Source organism: Triturus cristatus, chromosome 12 (assembly GCF_964204655.1).
Source record: "Triturus cristatus chromosome 12, aTriCri1.1, whole genome shotgun sequence".
Taxonomy (NCBI): domain Eukaryota; kingdom Metazoa; phylum Chordata; class Amphibia; order Caudata; family Salamandridae; genus Triturus; species Triturus cristatus.
In genome coordinates, this window is record NC_140595.1 from 723,412,386 (window position 1) to 723,426,902 (window position 14,517).

At 40.1% G+C, this 14,517-nt stretch overlaps 4 non-coding genes across 4 annotated transcripts; all 4 read left to right on the forward strand.

The window, feature by feature from the left end:
• Nucleotides 1-1,482: 1,482 nt before the first annotated feature.
• Nucleotides 1,483-1,564, forward strand: TRNAS-AGA (transfer RNA serine (anticodon AGA)). The gene has a single exon. It is a non-coding gene; the product is annotated as a tRNA-Ser (tRNA).
• A 3,941-nt stretch (nucleotides 1,565-5,505) lies between these two features.
• Nucleotides 5,506-5,587, forward strand: TRNAS-CGA (transfer RNA serine (anticodon CGA)). The gene has a single exon. It is a non-coding gene; the product is annotated as a tRNA-Ser (tRNA).
• A 3,940-nt stretch (nucleotides 5,588-9,527) lies between these two features.
• On the forward strand, nucleotides 9,528-9,609 carry TRNAS-AGA (transfer RNA serine (anticodon AGA)). Its single transcript has one exon. It is a non-coding gene; the product is annotated as a tRNA-Ser (tRNA).
• Nucleotides 9,610-13,550: 3,941 nt separating this feature from the next.
• On the forward strand, nucleotides 13,551-13,632 carry TRNAS-CGA (transfer RNA serine (anticodon CGA)). Its single transcript has one exon. It is a non-coding gene; the product is annotated as a tRNA-Ser (tRNA).
• Nucleotides 13,633-14,517: the final 885 nt, after the last annotated feature.

The following is a 14,517-nucleotide window of genomic DNA, read 5'->3' on the forward strand; positions in this document are numbered from 1 at the left end:
ACCTGTTTTAGATAGATGTCCCAGTACTGAGCCTAGAAGCCCAGCACTGGATTACAAAAGTAACGAGAACGTACTTTACCCGTAACTTGAATTTTCTTCCATAGGAAACCATTGACTGTTTTTCTGTGAAATTTCTTCTAAGTGTCGATTTTGCAAACATGTAAATATTCCTTAAAAATCGCCTGTATAACTTAAACGCAGTTTCTCAACTGCTTACAGGTGGTACAGTAGTGCTGGATCTAGGATCCAACACTGACCTAGAAAAAGTAACCATAACCCCACTTACCTGCTAAGTGAATTTCCTTCCATAGGATAACATTGGTAATTTGATCAGCAAAAGTTTCTAAGTGTCAACTTTTAAAATAGCAAAATATTGCTTAAAAATCACAACAGTAACTAAAACGAATTTACTCACTTGTTTCCAAGAACTGTCCCAGGACTGAATCTAGGATCCAGTCCTGGATTTAGAAAAGTAATCCTGAAAGTAATTAATTGCATATAACTTAAAATTCCCATTGAGCTCAATGTATTATTGTGATTCAAATTGTGTTGCCTATTGCAATAAACTCTAACTATGACCTGCAAAAGTCAATTGCCTATTGCAAAGTATTTAACTAAAGCATCTCATTCTGAGAAAGTATATTTTGATACCTATTGTTGGTTCTAAAATAAAACAACAATATCTTTTTTATGCAAACCAATGGCCTAGAGTTCAGTTCTTGAGTGTGTGAGACCATTTGCTGACTGAGTGTGTACAACAAATGTTTTACACTGTACTCTGATACTGCCTTACTGCTCGGCAAGCTACCACTTTAGAGAGTAAGGTTATATCTAACTTTAGCCTCTGCCAAACCTCTGGGGACTGGGGACTCTGTGCACACTGTACCTATTTGGGAACAGTATATACAGAGCCACTTTCTCACAGTAGTGATAAAGTGATTAGAGTCCTAAGGCCAACATAAAGATACAGCAAAACGTGAGGTGAAAAGCAAAAAGGTTGCTGGTAGGCCACCTTAAGGATGCCAGGTCTAACAAAAACTGAACTAAGGATAACATGAGTAAAACATCAGGTTTCTCTACTGCATTTGGTGAGACAAGTGGGCCTTCTTTTATCTTCCATTCAAGCAATCTTTGACAGACCCCTTTATTATAGAGCTTTTCAAGGATTAAAGATAAGGCACTTACAAAGGAGTCCCAAATACTCAGAGATGGTTGACTTCTGTAATATGGGTCGTAGACTAAAAGCAGCGCAAAAACAGAGTGCAACAGTGTCCAAAAAACTTGAGTGCCACAAGAGAGTTTGAATGCAAGCGTATCCTTTTACAGATCCAGAGATATACTCATGTAATTTTTGTTTTTAGGACAGAACGTGCATGATGAAAAAAACATTGTTTTTAAAAAGCGCATTGCAGAATATCAGTACTTAGATGTGGGAAAACTTCAAAACTTTCAAACAAAATATTTGTAGGAAGCTTACAGCAAGTTGTTGTGGCCGAGTGGTTAAGGCGATGGACTAGAAATCCATTGGGGTATCCCCGCGCGGGTTCGAATCCTGCCAACAACGAGAATCTTTTTATTATCGGCTACAATTTCAGAAGTTAACCTTTAGTATTTCTTCCATTTCAGTTTTATAAATAGGTGGCTTATTTTTGTGTCACTATTGCCTCTCCACATATTTGTTATCGCTACCTCTTTCATGTCTTTGCTACACCTCATTCCTACTTTAGCACTGGTGTAAACGCTTCAAATTATTATACCGTTGCTCTCTCATTCATACCTGCGCATGCACTTGAAAGTTACTTTACCAATAAAAGACGCAAAGAGAGAAATAGAACAAAAGTGCTGGCTGGATTGGCAAACACACTTCATAAAACTGCATTTTCTTTTTTATTCTCCCCCGTGTTACATGCTTAACCTCCCCATGTGTAATTTCTCTTAACCTGCTGTCCCAGGAAGAGAATTTCATCTACAGGCTCTTTCTGTGTTTTTTTCCCTAGTCTGTCTTTCCCATTTCTTAGCTGTGTAACTGTTCCTTTACGCGCTCTATTTAAACGCCATCAATCTCATTTGAGCTCCTTGCTCCCGCTTCTGTTTTCTCCACCTCTCATACTGCCAGTTCTCTCTTTCTCTGTGGTTGGTGGCTACTTTCCTGAGCTTCCGAAGCCACGTGGTTCCTGCCTCTTGTTGTCAGACTTGAATTGGAAAAGGAACCATATTAACAAGCCTTTACCACTCACACACGGTGGAAGTTTATACTTTAATTCAGTGAGCTAAGAAAAGCGTGTTGTGGGTCCCCTACGAGCCATGGTGCTTGCTTCATCATGATTTGGCACCAGTCATTAGCCGCAGCTCTGCTAATGAGCCACTGAGGTCAGTTTCAATATTTACTCAAAAAAATAACCATGCAGCCCACCCCTCAACTGTGTATTTATCTTGCTTTTCTGCTGTTCGTGTGATTAGCTGGGAGGAGCTCGCGGCGACATCCTCCCTATAAAAGTGTAGATGGATCACTCTCTAACTCTTTCTTGCTTCACATACAAATGGCTTGAAAGGTGCAGGGAAGATGCAGGTCTAATAGACAGAATAGAAGGTCTGTGCCAGGTGGGTTTCTCTGCATTGGTGTCCCATCACAGGTCCGCAAGTGTAATGTGTGATCTTTGACTCCTGGCATTTCACAAGCAGGCGGCCAGGAAACGGTTTCAGCCTATCAACCACTGAGGAGACGCAGCCTCTGAATGAGGAATGAGGAAGCAATGAATACATCCAGCCTATCACAGGAACAGCCCTGAGTGTTCAGAATTATAAATTCTCCATGTCACTGTATGTCGTTGAGCACAAGTAGCTCGACGTGATCGTATAGTGGTTAGTACTCTGCGTTGTGGCAGCAGCAACCTCGGTTCGAATCCAAGTCACGGCATTGTGGTTGGCAATGTCATGGCAGTTGGGTGTTAATTTTACAGAATTAGCAAATGTACCAGTGGTTTTTGTAAAATGTCTATTAAAAAGAGATCCTTTCAAATATTTAAACCATCTAACAACAAATGATTTAAACTCTCATGATTATAAGCTGTAGCTATAATGTATTTACTTACATAAATTATCGTTCATGAACCTATTGGGGGTGGAGGGGGAGCGGAGCTCACCCCCCAGGTGCAGTTGAGTGACCTGTGTTGTGGCTCTCTAGAGGGAAGGCACAAATTTTGCTGTCACCCAGCCCAATCCAGACGTGTATTGGGGCCAGGTTTCAGGCAAATAGAGCAGTAAGTGCAGAGAAATGTTCACTCTCTAAAAGTGGCATTTCTAAAATAGTAAAGTTAAATCCAACCTCACCAGTAAGTAGGATTTTCAATAAATAAATAAAGCTACTCCTCTCCGATATGGAATTACCAAATAAAAAGTATAGGGGAATACACAGAGCTAACCTATGAGAGGGGTAGACCTCACAGTAGTGAAAAATGAAATAGACTGTTTGGTACTTACAGGACACGCGAACCACCAAAGTACATATCTTATTTTTTACTTACATAGCATCATGCACCTAGGACTACCTAGGGCCTACCTTAGGTGTAAATTATATGTAATAAAAGGGGAGTTTAAGGCTTGGCAAGTAGGCTGGGACTCCCCTGGGAGACCCCTGAGTCTATGCCCAGAACCGTAAATCTGCCAGTCGAGTACTTACCTAAAAGCTGATAACTCACTTTTCTTCCATAGGCTAACATTGAGTTGTTTCACTTGGAAATTCTTCTAAGTGGTGTGGAGTTTTGGAACTTTAAAATATTCATCTAAAATCAGCCGAACAACGAATTCTGATTTACTCACCTGTTATCCGGAGAGACCTCAGTGCTGCATCTTGGAGCTCAGTACTGACCCTGAAAAGTATTTTTAACCGTACTTACCAGTAACTCGAATTTCCTTCCATGGGATTTCATTGCCTGCTTTTTGCTGAAAATTTTCTAAGTGTCGATTTTTGAAACTTACAAATATTCTATAAAAATCGTACCAACTGTGAAAACGTAATTGTTTACCTGTTTTAGATAGATGTCCCAGTACTGAGCCTAGGAGCCCAGCACTGGATTACAAAAGTAACGAGAACGTACTTTACCCGTAACTTGAATTTTCTTCCATAGGAAACCATTGACTGTTTTTCTGTGAAATTTCTTCTAAGTGTCGATTTTGCAAACATGTAAATATTCCTTAAAAATCGCCTGTATAACTTAAACGCAGTTTCTCAACTGCTTACAGGTGGTACAGTAGTGCTGGATCTAGGATCCAACACTGACCTAGAAAAAGTAACCATAACCCCACTTACCTGCTAAGTGAATTTCCTTCCATAGGATAACATTGGTAATTTGATCAGCAAAAGTTTCTAAGTGTCAACTTTTAAAATAGCAAAATATTGCTTAAAAATCACAACAGTAACTAAAACGAATTTACTCACTTGTTTCCAAGAACTGTCCCAGGACTGAATCTAGGATCCAGTTCTGGATTTAGAAAAGTAATCCTGAAAGTAATTAATTGCATATAACTTAAAATTCCCATTGAGCTCAATGTATTATTGTGATTCAAATTGTGTTGCCTATTGCAATAAACTGTAACTATGACCTGAAAAAGTCAATTGCCTATTGCAAAGTATTTAACTAAAGCATCTCATTCTGAGAAAGTATATTTTGATACCTATTGTTGGTTCTAAAATAAAACAACAATATCTTTTGTATGCAAACCAATGGCCTAGAGTTCAGTTCTTGAGTGTGTGAGACCATTTGCTGACTGAGTGTGTACAACAAATGTTTTACACTGTACTCTGATACTGCCTTACTGCTCGGCAAGCTACCACTTTAGAGAATAAAGTTATATCTAACTTTAGCCTCTGCCAAACCTCTGGGGACTGGGGACTCTGTGCACACTGTACCTATTTGGGAACAGTATATACAGAGCCACTTTCTCACAGTAGTGATAAAGTGATTAGAGTCCTAAGGCCAACATAAAGATACAGCAAAACGTGAGGTGAAAAGCAAAAAGGTTGCTGGTAGGCCACCTTAAGGATGCGAGGTCTAACAAAAACTGAACTAAGGATAACATGAGTAAAACATCAGGTTTCTCTACTGCATTTGGTGAGACAAGTGGGCCTTCTTTTATCTTCCATTCAAGCAATCTTTGACAGACCCCTTTATTATAGAGCTTTTCAAGGATTAAAGATAAGGCACTTACAAAGGAGTCCCAAATACTCAGAGATGGTTGACTTCTGTAATATGGGTCGTAGACTAAAAGCAGCGCAAAAACAGAGTGCAACAGGGTCCAAAAAACTTGAGTGCCACAAGAGAGTTTGAATGCAAGCGTATCCTTTTACAGATCCAGAGATATACTCATGCAATTTTTGTTTTTAGGCCAGAACGTGCATGATGAAAAAAACATTGTTTTTAAAAAGCGCATTGCAGAATATCAGTACTTTGATGGGGGAAAACTTCAAAACTTTCAAACAAAATATTTGTAGGCAGCTTACAGCAAGTTGTTGTGGCCGAGTGGTTAAGGCGATGGACTCGAAATCCATTGGGGTATCCCCGCGCAGGTTCGAATCCTGCCAACAACGAGAATCTTTTTATTATCGGCTACAATTTCAGAAGTTAACCTTTAGTATTTCTTCCATTTCAGTTTTATAAATAGGTGGCTTATTTGTGTGTCACTATTGCCTCTCCACATATTTGTTATCGCTACCTCTTTCATGTCTTTGCTACACCTCATTCCTACTTTAGAACTGGTGTAAACGCTTCAAATTATTATACCGTTGCTCTCTCATTCATACCTGCGCATGCACTTGAAAGTTACTTTACCAATAAAAGACGCAAAGAGAGAAATAGAACAAAAGTGCTGGCTGGATTGGCAAACACACTTCATAAAACTGCATTTTCTTTTTTATTCTCCCCCGTGTTACATGCTTAACCTCTCCATGTGTAATTTCTCTTAACCTGCTGTCCCAGGAAGAGAATTTCATCTACAGGCTCTTTCTGTGTTTTTTTCCCTAGTCTGTCTTTCCCATTTCTTAGCTGTGTAACTGTTCCTTTACGCGCTCTATTTAAACGCCATCAATCTCATTTGAGCTCCTTGCTCCCGCTTCCGTTTTCTCCACCTCTCATACTGCCAGTTCTCTCTTTCTCTGTGGTTGGTGGCTACTTTCCTGAGCTTCCGAAGCCACGTGGTTCCTGCCTCTTGTTGTCAGACTTGAATTGGAAAAGGAACCATATTAACAAGCCTTTACCACTCACACACGGCGGAAGTTTATACTTTAATTCAGTGAGCTAAGAAAAGCGTGTTGTGGGTCCCCTACGAGCCATGGTGCTTGCTTCATCATGATTTGGCACCAGTCATTAGCCGCAGCTCTGCTAATGAGCCACTGAGGTCAGTTTCAATATTTACTCAAAAACATAACCATGCAGCCCACCCCTCAACTGTGTATTTATCTTGCTTTTCTGCTGTTCGTGTGATGAGCTGGGAGGAGCTCACGGCGACATCCTCCCTATAAAAGTGTAGATGGATCACTCTCTAACTCTTTCTTGCTTCACATACAAATGGCTTGAAAGGTGCAGGGAAGATGCAGGTCTAATAGACAGAATAGAAGGTCTGTGCCAGGTGGGTTTCTCTGCATTGGTGTCCCATCACAGGTCCGCAAGTGTAATGTGTGATCTTTGACTCCTGGCATTTCACAAGCAGGCGGCCAGGAAACGGTTTCAGCCTATCAACCACTGAGGAGACGCAGCCTCTGAATGAGGAATGAGGAAGCAATGAATACATCCAGCCTATCACAGGAACAGCCCTGAGTGTTCAGAATTATAAATTCTCCATGTCACTGTATGTCGTCGAGCCCAAGTAGCTCGACGTGATCGTATAGTGGTTAGTACTCTGCGTTGTGGCAGCAGCAACCTCGGTTCGAATCCAAGTCACGGCATTGTGGTTGGCAATGTCATGGCAGTTGGGTGTTCATTTTACAGAATTAGCAAATGTACCAGTGGTTTTTGTAAAATGTCTATTAAAAAGAGATCCTTTCAAATATTTAAACTATCTAACAACAAATGATTTAAACTCTCATGATTATAAGCTGTAGCTATAATGTATTTACTTACATAAATTATCGTTCTTGAACCTATTGGGGGTGGAGGGGGAGCGGAGCTCACCCCCAGGTGCAGTTGAGTGACCTGTGTTGTGGCTCTCTAGAGGGAAGGCACAAATTTTGCTGTCACCCAGCCCAATCCAGACGTGTATTGGGGCCAGGTTTCAGGGAAATAGAGCAGTAAGTGCAGAGAAATGTTCACTCTCTAAAAGTGGCATTTCTAAAATAGTAAAGTTAAATCCAACCTCACCAGTAAGTAGGATTTTCAATAAATAAATAAAGCTACTCCTCTCCGATATGGAATTACCAAATAAAAAGTATAGGGGAATACACAGAGCTAACCTATGAGAGGGGTAGACCTCACAGCAGTGAAAAATGAAATAGACTGTTTGGTACTTACAGGACACGCGAACCACCAAAGTACATATCTTATTTTTTACTTACATAGCATCATGCACCTAGGACTACCTAGGGCCTACCTTACGTGTAAATTATATGTAATAAAAGGGGAGTTTAAGGCTTGGCAAGTAGGCTGGGACTCCCCTGGGAGACCCCTGAGTCTATGCCCAGAACCATAACTCTGCCAGTCGAGTACTTACCTAAAAGCCGATAACTCACTTTTCTTCCATAGGCTAACATTGAGTGGTTTCACTTGGAAATTCTTCTAAGTGGTGTGGAGTTTTGGAACTTTAAAATATTCATCTAAAATCAGCCGAACAACGAATTCTGATTTACTCACCTGTTATCCGGAGAGACCTCAGTGCTGCATCTTGGAGCTCAGTACTGACCCTGAAAAGTAATTTTAACCGTACTTACCAGTAACTCGAATTTCCTTCCATGGGATATCATTGCCTGCTTTTTGCTGAAAATTTTCTAAGTGTCGATTTTTGAAACTTACAAATATTCTTTAAAAGTCGTACCAACTGTGAAAACGTAATTGTTTACCTGTTTTAGATAGATGTCCCAGTACTGAGCCTAGGAGCCCAGCACTGGATTACAAAAGTAACGAGAACGTACTTTACCCGTAACTTGAATTTTCTTCCATAGGAAACCATTGACTGTTTTTCTTTGAAATTTATTCTAAGTGTCGATTTTGCAAACATGTAAATATTCCTTAAAAATCGCCTGTATAACTTAAACGCAGTTTCTCAACTGCTTACAGGTGGTACAGTAGTGCTGGATCTAGGATCCAACACTGACCTAGAAAAAGTAACCATAACCCCACTTACCTGCTAAGTGAATTTCCTTCCATAGGATAACATTGGTAATTTGATCAGCAAAAGTTTCTAAGTGTCAACTTTTAAAATAGCAAAATATTGCTTAAAAATCACAACAGTAACTAAAACGAATTTACTCACTTGTTTCCAAGAACTGTCCCAGGACTGAATCTAGGATCCAGTCCTGGATTTAGAAAAGTAATCCTGAAAGTAATTAATTGCATATAACTTAAAATTCCCATTGAGCTCAATGTATTATTGTGATTCAAATTGTGTTGCCTATTGCAATAAACTCTAACTATGACCTGCAATAGTCAATTGCCTATTGCATAGTATTTAACTAAAGCATCTCATTCTGAGAAAGTATATTTTGATACCTATTGTTGGTTCTAAAATAAAACAACAATATCTTTTGTATGCAAACCAATGGCCTAGAGTTCAGTTCTTGAGTGTGTGAGACCATTTGCTGACTGAGTGTGTACAACAAATGTTTTACACTGTACTCTGATACTGCCTTACTGCTCGGCAAGCTACCACTTTAGAGAGTAAGGTTATATCTAACTTTAGCCTCTGCCAAACCTCTGGGGACTGGGGACTCTGTGCACACTGTACCTATTTGGGAACAGTATATACAGAGCCACTTTCTCACAGTAGTGATAAAGTGATTAGAGTCCTAAGGCCAACATAAAGATACAGCAAAACGTGAGGTGAAAAGCAAAAAGGTTGCTGGTAGGCCACCTTAAGGATGCCAGGTCTAACAAAAACTGAACTAAGGATAACATGAGTAAAACATCAGGTTTCTCTACTGCATTTGGTGAGACAAGTGGGCCTTCTTTTATCTTCCATTCAAGCAATCTTTGACAGACCCCTTTATTATAGAGCTTTTCAAGGATTAAAGATAAGGCACTTACAAAGGAGTCCCAAATACTCAGAGATGGTTGACTTCTGTAATATGGGTCGTAGACTAAAAGCAGCGCAAAAACAGAGTGCAACAGTGTCCAAAAAACTTGAGTGCCACAAGAGAGTTTGAATGCAAGCGTATCCTTTTACAGATCCAGAGATATACTCATGTAATTTTTGTTTTTAGGACAGAACGTGCATGATGAAAAAAACATTGTTTTTAAAAAGCGCATTGCAGAATATCAGTACTTAGATGTGGGAAAACTTCAAAACTTTCAAACAAAATATTTGTAGGCAGCTTACAGCAAGTTGTTGTGGCCGAGTGGTTAAGGCGATGGACTAGAAATCCATTGGGGTATCCCCGCGCAGGTTCGAATCCTGCCAACAACGAGAATCTTTTTATTATCGGCTACAATTTCAGAAGTTAACCTTTAGTATTTCTTCCATTTCAGTTTTATAAATAGGTGGCTTATTTTTGTGTCACTATTGCCTCTCCACATATTTGTTATCGCTACCTCTTTCATGTCTTTGCTACACCTCATTCCTACTTTAGCACTGGTGTAAACGCTTCAAATTATTATACCGTTGCTCTCTCATTCATACCTGCGCATGCACTTGAAAGTTACTTTACCAATAAAAGACGCAAAGAGAGAAATAGAACAAAAGTGCTGGCTGGATTGGTAAACACACTTCATAAAACTGCATTTTCTTTTTTATTCTCCCCCGTGTTACATGCTTAACCTCCCCATGTGTAATTTCTCTTAACCTGCTGTCCCAGGAAGAGAATTTCATCTACAGGCTCTTTCTGTGTTTTTTTCCCTAGTCTGTCTTTCCCATTTCTTAGCTGTGTAACTGTTCCTTTACGCGCTCTATTTAAACGCCATCAATCTCATTTGAGCTCCTTGCTCCCGCTTCTGTTTTCTCCACCTCTCATACTGCCAGTTCTCTCTTTCTCTGTGGTTGGTGGCTACTTTCCTGAGCTTCCGAAGCCACGTGGTTCCTGCCTCTTGTTGTCAGACTTGAATTGGAAAAGGAACCATATTAACAAGCCTTTACCACTCACACACGGCGGAAGTTTATACTTTAATTCAGTGAGCTAAGAAAAGCGTGTTGTGGGTCCCCTACGAGCCATGGTGCTTGCTTCATCATGATTTGGCACCAGTCATTAGCCGCAGCTCTGCTAATGAGCCACTGAGGTCAGTTTCAATATTTACTCAAAAACATAACCATGCAGCCCACCCCTCAACTGTGTATTTATCTTGCTTTTATGCTGTTCGTGTGATTAGCTGGGAGGAGCTCACGGCGACATCCTCCCTATAAAAGTGTAGATGGATCACTCTCTAACTCTTTCTTGCTTCACATACAAATGGCTTGAAAGGTGCAGGGAAGATGCAGGTCTAATAGACAGAATAGAAGGTCTGTGCCAGGTGGGTTTCTCTGCATTGGTGTCCCATCACAGGTCCGCAAGTGTAATGTGTGATCTTTGACTCCTGGCATTTCACAAGCAGGCGGCCAGGAAACGGTTTCAGCCTATCAACCACTGAGGAGACGCAGCCTCTGAATGAGGAATGAGGAAGCAATGAATACATCCAGCCTATCACAGGAACAGCCCTGAGTGTTCCGAATTATAAATTCTCCATGTCACTGTATGTTGTTGAGCCCAAGTAGCTCGCTGTGATCGTATAGTGGTTAGTACTCTGCGTTGTGGCCGCAGCAACCTCGGTTGGAATCCGAGTCACGGCATTGTGGTTGGCAATGTCACGGCAGTTGGGTGTTAATTTTACAGAATTAGCAAATGTACCAGTGGTTTTTGTAAAATGTCTATTAAAAAGAGATCCTTTCAAATATTTAAACCATCTAACAACAAATGATTTAAACTCTCATGATTATAAGCTGTAGCTATAATGTATTTACTTACATAAATTATCGTTCTTGAACCTATTGGGGGTGGAGGGGGAGCGGAGCTCACCCCCCAGGTGCAGTTGAGTGACCTGTGTTGTGGCTCTCTAGAGGGAAGGCACAAATTTTGCTGTCACCCAGCCCAATCCAGACGTGTATTGGGGCCAGGTTTCAGGCAAATAGAGCAGTAAGTGCAGAGAAATGTTCACTCTCTAAAAGTGGCATTTCTAAAATAGTAAAGTTAAATCCAACCTCACCAGTAAGTAGGATTTTCAATAAATAAATAAAGCTACTCCTCTCCGATATGGAATTACCAAATAAAAAGTATAGGGGAATACACAGAGCTAACCTATGAGAGGGGTAGACCTCACAGTAGTGAAAAATGAAATAGACTGTTTGGTACTTACAGGACACGCGAACCACCAAAGTACATATCTTATTTTTTACTTACATAGCATCATGCACCTAGGACTACCTAGGGCCTACCTTAGGTGTAAATTATATGTAATAAAAGGGGAGTTTAAGGCTTGGCAAGTAGGCTGGGACTCCCATGGGAGACCCCTGAGTCTATGCCCAGAACCGTAAATCTGCCAGTCGAGTACTTACCTAAAAGCTGATAACTCACTTTTCTTCCATAGGCTAACATTGAGTTGTTTCACTTGGAAATTCTTCTAAGTGGTGTGGAGTTTTGGAACTTTAAAATATTCATCTAAAATCAGCCGAACAACGAATTCTGATTTACTCACCTGTTATCCGGAGAGACCTCAGTGCTGCATCTTGGAGCTCAGTACTGACCCTGAAAAGTATTTTTAACCGTACTTACCAGTAACTCGAATTTCCTTCCATGGGATATCATTGCCTGCTTTTTGCTGAAAATTTTCTAAGTGTCGATTTTTGAAACTTACAAATATTCTTTAAAAATCGTACCAACTGTGAAAACGTAATTGTTTACCTGTTTTAGATAGATGTCCCAGTACTGAGCCTAGGAGCCCAGCACTGTATTACAAAAGTAACGAGAACGTACTTTACCCGTAACTTGAATTTTCTTCCATAGGAAACCATTGACTGTTTTTCTGTGAAATTTCTTCTAAGTGTCGATTTTGCAAACATGTAAATATTCCTTAAAAATCGCCTGTATAACTTAAACGCAGTTTCTCAACTGCTTACAGGTGGTACAGTAGTGCTGGATCTAGGATCCAACACTGACCTAGAAAAAGTAACCATAACCCCACTTACCTGCTAAGTGAATTTCCTTCCATAGGATAACATTGGTAATTTGATCAGCAAAAGTTTCTAAGTGTCAACTTTTAAAATAGCAAAATATTGCTTAAAAATCACAACAGTAACTAAAACGAATTTACTCACTTGTTTCCAAGAACTGTCCCAGGACTGAATCTAGGATCCAGTCCTGGATTTAGAAAAGTAATCCTGAAAGTAATTAATTGCATATAACTTAAAATTCCCATTGAGCTCAATGTATTATTGTGATTCAAATTGTGTTGCCTATTGCAATAAACTGTAACTATGACCTGAAAAAGTCAATTGCCTATTGCAAAGTATTTAACTAAAGCATCTCATTCTGAGAAAGTATATTTTGATACCTATTGTTGGTTCTAAAATAAAACAACAATATCTTTTGTATGCAAACCAATGGCCTAGAGTTCAGTTCTTGAGTGTGTGAGACCATTTGCTGACTGAGTGTGTACAACAAATGTTTTACACTGTACTCTGATACTGCCTTACTGCTCGGCAAGCTACCACTTTAGAGAATAAAGTTATATCTAACTTTAGCCTCTGCCAAACCTCTGGGGACTGGGGACTCTGTGCACACTGTACCTATTTGGGAACAGTATATACAGAGCCACTTTCTCACAGTAGTGATAAAGTGATTAGAGTCCTAAGGCCAACATAAAGATACAGCAAAACGTGAGGTGAAAAGCAAAAAGTTTGCTGGTAGGCCACCTTAAGGATGCGAGGTCTAACAAAAACTGAACTAAGGATAACATGAGTAAAACATCAGGTTTCTCTACTGCATTTGGTGAGACAAGTGGGCCTTCTTTTATCTTCCATTCAAGCAATCTTTGACAGACCCCTTTATTATAGAGCTTTTCAAGGATTAAAGATAAGGCACTTACAAAGGAGTCCCAAATACTCAGAGATGGTTGACTTCTGTAATATGGGTCGTACACTAAAAGCAGCGCAAAAACAGAGTGCAACAGGGTCCAAAAAACTTGAGTGCCACAAGAGAGTTTGAATGCAAGCGTATCCTTTTACAGATCCAGAGATATACTCATGCAATTTTTGTTTTTAGGCCAGAACGTGCATGATGAAAAAAACATTGTTTTTAAAAAGCGCATTGCAGAATATCAGTACTTTGATGTGGGAAAACTTCAAAACTTTCAAACAAAATATTTGTAGGCAGCTTCCAGCAAGTTGTTGTGGCCGAGTGGTTAAGGCGATGGACTCGAAATCCATTGGGGTATCCCCGCGCAGGTTCGAATCCTGCCAACAACGAGAATCTTTTTATTATCGGCTACAATTTCAGAAGTTAACCTTTAGTATTTCTTCCATTTCAGTTTTATAAATAGGTGGCTTATTTTTGTGTCACTATTGCCTCTCCACATATTTGTTATCGCTACCTCTTTCATGTCTTTGCTACACCTCATTCCTACTTTAGAACTGGTGTAAACGCTTCAAATTATTATACCGTTGCTCTCTCATTCATACCTGCGCATGCACTTGAAAGTTACTTTACCAATAAAAGACGCAAAGAGAGAAATAGAACAAAAGTGCTGGCTGGATTGGCAAACACACTTCATAAAACTGCATTTTCTTTTTTATTCTCCCCCGTGTTACATGCTTAACCTCTCCATGTGTAATTTCTCTTAACCTGCTGTCCCAGGAAGAGAATTTCATCTACAGGCTCTTTCTGTGTTTTTTTCCCTAGTCTGTCTTTCCCATTTCTTAGCTGTGTAACTGTTCCTTTACGCGCTCTATTTAAACGCCATCAATCTCATTTGAGCTCCTTGCTCCCGCTTCCGTTTTCTCCACCTCTCATACTGCCAGTTCTCTCTTTCTCTGTGGTTGGTGGCTACTTTCCTGAGCTTCCGAAGCCACGTGGTTCCTGCCTCTTGTTGTCAGACTTGAATTGGAAAAGGAACCATATTAACAAGCCTTTACCACTCACACACGGCGGAAGTTTATACTTTAATTCAGTGAGCTAAGAAAAGCGTGTTGTGGGTCCCCTACGAGCCATGGTGCTTGCTTCATCATGATTTGGCACCAGTCATTAGCCGCAGCTCTGCTAATGAGCCACTGAGGTCAGTTTCAATATTTACTCAAAAACATTACCATGCAGCCCACCCCTCAACTGTGTATTTATCTTGCTTTTCTGCTGTT